The sequence below is a fragment of the Aegilops tauschii genome, chromosome 3 (assembly GCF_002575655.3).
Source record: "Aegilops tauschii subsp. strangulata cultivar AL8/78 chromosome 3, Aet v6.0, whole genome shotgun sequence".
NCBI classification, from domain to species: domain Eukaryota; kingdom Viridiplantae; phylum Streptophyta; class Magnoliopsida; order Poales; family Poaceae; genus Aegilops; species Aegilops tauschii.
In genome coordinates this window covers 204874449-204882330 of record NC_053037.3, presented here as the reverse complement: position 1 = coordinate 204882330, position 7882 = coordinate 204874449, and positions in this window count along the sequence as shown.

The following is a 7882-nucleotide window of genomic DNA, read 5'->3' as shown; positions in this document are numbered from 1 at the left end:
TGGTCTCACGCGGTTTCGGGCGAGTAGAGGCTCTTTTGGCGCTTCGTTCGAAATTTTGAAACACAAGCATTCACGTTTAGAGTACTCTTGAACTATGAGGATTGACCTAAATAGACAACGTTATATTTGACCTTGTATGTTTGAAAACCTCATTAAATTATCCGCTTCTTTTTGAAATTTTGACACTTAAAAATCCTATAACTACGATTATTTTGGAATGGAGGAGCTAAATTTGAATCTATTTTGTACACGACTACATATGCTATTATGTACAAAATCAGAGCAAAGATTGGTGCCCCCATAATTTAGGTATGGTTTACAAATGTCATGATATCGAATTCAAATAATTGAATGTACTTCATGTTGAATTCAATTTTTTAAAACCACCTTAAGTTGAATTCAAATGTATGCTAGTTCATAGGTAGCTATTTATAATGTCCATTGTGTAACTTTCGTATGTATAATGTGCTTTACACACACAACATGAACTATACTCACGTTTATATTCGATTGCTAAAGCGATGCATTGTCTGGAGTTCAAAATACTAACTATGTGGATCAATTGTGTCGAATAATAACATAGACATGCTCAAATTTGATAGAATCTAGATGTCTGATGGATCAATGACCACTCCTTACGCGAATTGCAAATATCATGATCCCATCCTAATATTTGGATACAATTTATATCTTTAATCAATGTGTAGAGCAGTCTTTTACGTGTAGTTTCACTCTCCATCGGTGGTCTCTCACACATGCTCACACACTCTCTCCCGAGGTGTCTTTCTCGCACACGTGCTCTAGATATAACCCTCCCTCCCTCTCGTAACCATTTACAACTATTTTCACTAACCTTTATCACAAGCACTCTTCCTCTCGCAAACATACACACGCACAATCCTCATCGACCCTTTCTATATACATGGACCTGCCTACGTGTCTCATGTACGCACATTATCTTTACGCCTGTCTCTCACACATTGTCTCACACCTCTCTTCCTAATCGACGAGTATGATTCTAGCAGAGCATTCTGTAGGATGCCCCTTAAAGTTAGGTTGGATGAATAGTAATATCAGAGATAAAGGGGTTACCTTAGTCCGAGAACCTAGGGTTACAAATCCTAGCCGGCTTTGTCAGTGGACACAGAGTCCTTCAGAATTCTGCTATCTTTGACTTGTACGACTAGTCATCTATGGGTCTTCCTAAATGCGTCACGGGCCGACCAATGTGGCGCAGGACGGAACCGAACGAAGGGCCTCACCTCAACCCACCGGACCTCACGCGGTGACACACCCTCTGCCCCCACGTCTCATTATCTTCTCACACCCACACATACCAACACAAACACCACACACACAGAAAATTTCTCCTGGTGCCTCTATTCCCTCCCCCCTTGCATATACACACTCAAGGGAATGGAATCTCTTGTCGTGACGTCATATTCGTCTCTCTCTCTCTAGACCACTCTCATTTCTCGTGCTATCTCTCCCACGGCCCCCCCGTCAGCCCCTCTATCCATGCCTCTCTCGAATATGTAATACACACACATACCTCTCTAGGCCCCGCCAAATGCATGAACTACACATTCACACATGTTACATCACGTACCCCATTGATCTAAAAAGCCCTCTCTTCACGTTTATTTCGCATACAACATTCCTTTTGAATAAAGTGTGGCCAAAAAATTATTTTAGAGTTTCTACATATATACAACATTACAAAGTTATATGGAGGAGTACGAACGCTAATTTGCATTGCATGGTGCCCACAATGATATTTATTCCGCACTGTGAATTTGTATATTTTTATACTATATACAAAGTTAGTCATAATAAAGAGAAACGAAGAGCATCTCTCTCTCCATCGCATACCCCCCTTGTACGCCGCTTTCACGTATGCACACAAAGCTATCTCCAGGTCCTCTAAAAGTAAGCCCCCAGAAAATTCATGCATGTTTCATCTTTCTCTCGCGATATATGCAATGACGATCATTGTATTTGAAGCGAAAGCACGATATTTACATTGGACTTCGGAATCCACTCATTACGGTCACCATTTATGTTTAGTGGTTATTATACAGTCACGGGCTCACCGTACAACTCTGTATTTGCTCATGACATGACTAGTTGACCAGTTAAACGCTCCACGTGGCACCTCTAGTGTTGCATCACATTATCTCACTACCATCGTGCCCACCTGTCGACTTGTATATACTCTACATCTACACTCTTATAAAATACATAAAATACACTCTTATAAAAAACAGAGTTGGTGATGATGGTGTGCCTGCCATCCTGCAATATAGGTCGTCTGATTTATATCTGACGGATAGGAAAGAAACTATGGCAACTTTGCAAAAAGGTACCCACACACCTCTCCACATTTGCAAATAAGGTCTTCCCTCGTTCATCCTTCTCTCTCACAAGATAAACAAGTCATACAAATGCATCTTGATGTTACGTGCAACGCATGGGCATCTTGCTAGTAAGAATGAAAACAAACGACAAAAAAATTATTTGGACGGTGGTTCGAAGTCATCACCGCGGGCACACCGGACAAGGTGGCCTTGTATTGGTATGCTGAGCCGTCTGTTTTAACACACAGGAGCTGGTGTGGTGATTATACACACACGCACGCATGCACACGAACTGCATCCATGCAACACTCACACAAACACATGCACCCACGCACGCACGCAACACTCACACTACACACGTAGCCACGCACGCACACAACACTCACACGCACGCACGCAACACTCACATCCACACACGCACGCATGCATGCATGCACACACCATTACACCACACGACCAACACACACTCTGACGCTCAAGTGCTCAACCTACACGTGCATGCGCACACATCAGGCCCTGACAGACACATACACAACCAGGTGATTCCCGCGCACGGGTTGGAGCCTTGTCGCGCCTGCGTAAATTTGTGTTTATCTGACCTTTTGCCTATGCGAACTGACAGGTGGGACCCACAAGGAACGTGGTCAATTTAACTAGTCAACATGGCGCCATGCAAACTATTTGGCCGGTCAACAGAGTGCAATCCGATGCTGAACTGTGAGCAAGTGACCGTATAGTCACCGCAAAACGTATATAGTGACCGTAATCAGCTTATTCCGAAGTTCGGTGACCGTATTACGCTTTTCTCTCTGTAGGCCCTCCAAAACTACATCTCTACACGTTCTCGCATGTTACATCTAACAACTATGCAATACAGCACTACTACTACACTCTAACATAATAAATCACATGTGTTTTTAGTTTTACTAGATATCATATTGTTACTTATAATTATTCAGTTTGCATACATTAAAATTGCCTTTGAAATGTATGGCCAGTATCATCTACCGCGCGGGAAAAATCCCGCCCTTTCCTGTTTAATCGGGTTTGTATCGATGGATCATGCAAAACAGCAAAACTATAGTACTATACAGTACAAGTGACAGTTCACTGGGCCGTCGTGTCGTCTACTCCTCCGTCGTAAGAGTGGAGCGCTCGCTTTCATAAATCTTCTAGTCCCTTTCGCCGACATGTGGGACATCAAGCTACCGGGTCCACGTGCCATACCGGAATACAGTGCAGAGCAGCTGGGGTGAAGCACCCCAGTCATGGCGCCGGCGTAGTAATGAGCAATGAGGCGTCAAATCACAAAGCTGCACCTTTCCCACATTTAAGTTGGAGGGACAAAGCAACCATCATTTCACTCGTTGCTGAATCCGCTTCTTCCTCATCTTCTTCAACTTAACCACGTGTTGCTTCTCCCCGTTGTTCTGCCTCATGTGGGACACGGATCGGCTTGGTAAAGCACTGACACGTGGGACCGCATGTTAGCAAACCGCCAGGACAACGTCCTCCAAAAATAAGAAGCCTAATCCTAGACTTACAAAGGGCTACGTAGCTGCTACGTATACTTTCCATCTAATCTATATATGCCCCCCTGATTTTCAGGTGGGGTGGGCCTAATCCTCTCCTTTAATCCAATCAAATAGTCCCACATCACATGAGTTCGTAACTTTACGTAAACCATTACGTGGATGTAGCATTGCTCAAATAAGAAACCTCCTCCGCCATCCGCGCGGCAAAATCACCTCCTTTTTACTAATCTTGATTCTATAATTTTTTAGATCAATATAATTGAGATTTGTATAGATAGCACACAGGAGCAAAACCAAGTGGTACGGTTAAGGGCATCCACAATGTGTAGCCAAATGTGAAAGTAGCTTTTGGCATCATGGGAACCATTGTGGACGGTGTTGCCAAAGCCAAAAAGATGGAACCGAAGCTCCCTGATTGATTGATTGAAGGAATAGAAAAATGCAACGTCTCTCCTCTTTCTACCATGCTTGGACGCATGTAGTACAGTATAGAGCACATAGTCTACTCCCCTGTCCCTTCTATCACAAATCACAAAGCAGTGAGGCGTCAAATCACAAAAGCACGGATGAAGCAACCATCATTTCACTCTTCGCCGACTCCGCTTCTCCATCGTCTTCTTCGAGAAACCATCTCACCGCACTAGTACTCCTAGTAGTACTAGTAAAGGACTTCCTGGATGCAAATAAGACTTCCTGCCGCATTAGTTATCGACCTTTATTTTTTAACATACAATCTGAGTGGATAGCTCCTGTGGTCATCACACGTGAGCGGATATATAGGTGGGCTAGGTGGGCAGGCGGCAACAATCTAAGTGCTAAAAGAGTTGATCTGGAAAAAAGAGTTGATCCAATGCTTGGTTTTGTTTGGATTTTCCAACTATGACCATTCGATAGAGTGGATCAATGGCTTACGTTCAAAGTTATTCTCATTCTATAGAATGGTATAGGAACGTGGAGAGATTTGGTTGATTTTATATCGCTGAATAATATAAAATATTATGAGTGCACACGCACCACCCCGAGGTTTGTAGCTACTTCTCGGCCATCGGGAATCCATGTTCTTCCACTCTTTCGTATAAGACATGAGCTTTGTTCATCCTGTTGCCGACACGCGGGACATCTATATGCCTCCATTTTACAAAATCATACTATATGCCTCCATGACACGCGGGACATCTAGCATCAAGGTGGCGTGTCATGCAAGAAAATGGAGATATGCAGTGCGTAAGCGAGTCGTGCACTTCGATGGCACCTAGTACTACGCAATATTTTTTCTCCTCGATGGCACGTGAATAGTGCACATAGTCAATGACAGAGCACGGGATGGTAGCCATGGACATGGCCGGCCCTTTTCGAAGAGAGTACTAATAAATAACTTTGATGTGTCCCGTCAACTCGCAGAACGACGAGAAGCTTGCTTACTACGCCTTCTCCCTCGCCAACGCGTGCACGGTGGCTCGCAGCACGAGGAGAAACTTTTGCTTACAAGCGGTGGACGTGCAACAGTTCATTTGGTGTCAGATTGCCAAAAGTATTACTGTAGTACCATAATTATTGTTCGACTTCCGGAAGAGGAGAAGAGCCAAGCGCAAGGTCACCTACTAACCTAGTACAATACTACTATAGCCAAAGCTGGTCCACCTTTTTAGAGCATGGTTAATTAATATAGGCGACTCTTGCAGCGGCACATCATTTAGAGCAAGTACTCTCTTCGTAGGAACAAAGGAAGTGAAACAAAAGTTGGAGTGGATGCTAGATTGCCAATTAAAACATGATTACATAGGAAAAAATCCTATAGCATTCTATCCTATGAATCAAACGACCAATGTAGGAAAATTATGAGGGGGTCTCTCCAACAGTGTTCCTTGGCTCGCACCTAGCATCACGGTGGTCGAACTTGGAGTCATTCATCTAGTACACGTGGCATCTCAGATCTGGACACAAGGTGACGCGAAGGAGGTACACTTGCGCACGGCTGTCGCGGTCGCACCGCACCCTCACACGGTCGCTCCTGCACGCCGCGGTCGCACCGCACCCTCACACAGTCGCTCCTACAAGCCGCAAACCCAACCAAGGGAACGCACCCTCACTGACACGTGCTGTCGCATGTGAACAAACCAAACTCAGCCATCCTATCACTGACACATAATTTTCGTTCATAGAGTATGTTTATCCAACCGCATGTTGGGGAGTATCCGTACGGCCCGTGCGGTGGTCTGTTGGGGAAGAAGAAGAGGTGAGGAAGAAGGAAATAAGGGTTAGGAGACGTAGGATATTCATCCAACCGCCTGAAATGGTAGACTGACCCAAGTCAGGGGACTTGCATAACAAATATACGTTTTTACACAGCAAAAGATCCATAAAAACAACAACATAAAGAAAAACTATCACTGCTCGCGGAAAGAGACAGCCTCGTCATCTTTGGCTGCCGGCGCGAACCAGCCATCGCTGCCGACGTGTGTCTCCGCACCGTGGTTGTCCTCGGCCTCCAGCTACTCGTTCAAGCGGAGCGTGCGGGCGCTCTGCACGGATGGGAGTACAGCCTGGTTCAAGTCGAGGACGTCCGGTTCTGCGTGCAGGAGGGCCTCGATGGCAGCGGCATCTGCGCGCTCCGCGTTGGGTCGAGCCTCTGCCGCCTGGTTCAAGTACAGGACGTCCGGTTCCGCCTGCAGGAGGGCGTCGATGAGAGCGGCATCCGCGCGCTCTGCGTCGAGTCAAGCCTCTGCCGCCCAGTTCAAGTCCAGGACGTCCGGTTCCGCCTGCAGGAGGGCCTCGATGGCAGCGGCATCCGCGTGCTCCGCCTCAAGTTGAGCCTCCGCCGCCCGGTTCACATCCACGACATCCGGTTCCGCGTGCAGGAGAGCCTCGATGGCAGGGGCATGCGTGCGCTCCGCGTCGAGTTGAGCCTCTGCCTCCCGGTCCTCCTTTAGTATCGCCATGTTGAACCGCTGGTCCGCCTGCACCATGGGGGACTCGGACGCCGGCACGAAGTCGACGTCCATCGTCTCATACCCATCGGGGGCCTTCTGCGCCGCGACCTCCGCCATGAACATTGGATCGGCTTCCTCCTCCTCGTAGCTTAGCTCCAGAGAACTCGGGGATTGGCCCGCCGCAAAGCGAGCTTGGGAACGGAGGTCTGTGGCGCCGACCGCCGCCGCGATTTCTGCACGGCGCTCCGGTGTCAGCATCTTGTAGGAAGTGATCTTGCGGCACACCATGGCTTTCCGGCGAACTAGGGGACGCTTAATGCGGGCTAGGGGATCGAAAGGTGGGGGAATGGGCTGGCGATTTGGTGTGGTTTTAGGGCAGTGGCTGGCGTAGGCCGAGCAGCGAAGGTTCTGGTGTGAATAGTGGTTCCGGTGACGACCGGTCAATCGGTTTTGACTGTACATCGCTCTTGTCGTGTTCGCATTGCAGCCTGGCACGCTGGACCCTCCACGTCGCTCACTGAATGGAACGCGCTTCGTCTTGCGTTTTCGCTCGCTTGTGGGACCGCAGTTGAGAGCAAACCGATGTCCCTCCCCCTCCCCCGCCCGCGTCATTTATTATACCACCACTCCCTCCGTTTTATGCGGAGTAAATAAAAACAGAGGGAGTATACTACGGATGAGGATCCCTTGACGTGGCCGAACCCATTGAGTAACTGACATGCGGGGCCTAGCAAGCATGGGGTCCGCCAGTAAGTGACCGAAAGGGAGGGTAAGGCAGGGATACCTACGTCAGAGGATCCACTTCCACTATACTACTTTGACCAAATGTTAGAGTAATAATATATGAAATGCAACATACACAAATGTTAGAGTAATAATATATGACATGCAACTTACACAAAGCATACAGGGTCTAATGCGTTTTTCGAGGCTAACTTTGACCAAATGTTAGAGTAATAATATATGACATGCAACTTACACAAAGCATACGGTCAAATTCGTATGTGAAAGGAGTTTCCAATGATATAATTTTCACATTATACATCTCATGTACTATTAA